Source organism: Taudactylus pleione, unplaced genomic scaffold, assembly GCF_031769625.1.
Source record: "Taudactylus pleione unplaced genomic scaffold, aTauple2 ptg000731l, whole genome shotgun sequence".
Taxonomy (NCBI): domain Eukaryota; kingdom Metazoa; phylum Chordata; class Amphibia; order Anura; family Myobatrachidae; genus Taudactylus; species Taudactylus pleione.
The window spans coordinates 2907501-2908436 of record NW_028285133.1 but is presented as its reverse complement, the minus strand read 5'-3'; the positions used below and the strand labels follow the sequence as shown (position 1 = coordinate 2908436).

General features: G+C 44.7%; 1 long non-coding RNA gene across 1 annotated transcript in view; it reads left to right on the top strand.

Annotated features, from left to right (window-relative positions):
- The first annotated feature begins 281 nt into the window (after nucleotides 1-281).
- LOC148477262 (uncharacterized) overlaps nucleotides 282-936 on the top strand; it is a 16198-nt gene continuing 15543 nt past the window's right edge. Inside the window, exons 1-2 of the long non-coding RNA XR_015872525.1 lie at nucleotides 282-306; nucleotides 613-681. This is a non-coding gene — a long non-coding RNA (uncharacterized LOC148477262). The remainder of the gene's footprint in view (nucleotides 307-612; nucleotides 682-936) is intronic.

Here is a 936-nt window from a genome sequence, read left to right as displayed (position 1 = left end):
AAGTGGTATGACTGTGGACAAAGAACAGTTTCCTTCAAAACCATTTGGAAACACATACAGTAAACTGTAATGGTGCGTACACACTACACGATATGCTCCCTGAGTCGTCCACTTTATCGCCTAGTGTGTACGCACCATAAATCTTGAACAGAGCCTCTATAACAACAAAAAACAAACACAGACAGAGGGAGAAAAAGAGAGAGGGAGGGGGAGAGGAAGAGAGAAAGACAGAAAGAGAGAGAGAGAGAGAGAGAGAGAGAGAGAGACTGACACCAGCATCCCCACAGACTGGCATCTCCATGCCGCGTAAGTAAAGTACAACACATTGTTTTATACAGCACTGTATCGCTCTCCTTTTTTACCCTTGTCAGTCTCTCTCTCTCTCTCTCTCTCTGTCTTTCTCTCTTCCTCTCCCCCTCCCTCTTTCTTTTTCTCAACCTGTCTGTGTTTGTTTTTTGTTGTTATAGAGGCTCTGTTCAAGATTTATGGTGCGTACACACTAGGCGATAAAGTTGACGACTCAGGGAGCATATCGTGTAGTGTGTACGCACCATTACAGTTTACTGTATGTGTTTCCAAATGGTTTTGATGGAAACTGTTCTTTGTCCACAGTAATACCACTTCCAACAATGGTGGCGACACCACCACCAGCATCCCCACAGACTGGCATCTCCGTGCCGCGTAAGTAAAGTACAACACATTGTTTTATACAGCACTGTATCGCTCTCCTTTTTTACCCTTTGTCAGTCTCTCTCTCTCTCTCTCTCTGTCTCTCTCTGTCTTTCTCTCATCCTCTCTCCCTCCCTCTCTCTTTTTCTCAACCTGTCTGTGTTTGTTTTTTGTTGTTATAGAGGCTCTGTTCAAGATTTATGGTGCGTACACACTAGGCGATAAAGTGGACTACTCAGGGAGCATATCGTGTAGTGTGTACGCACC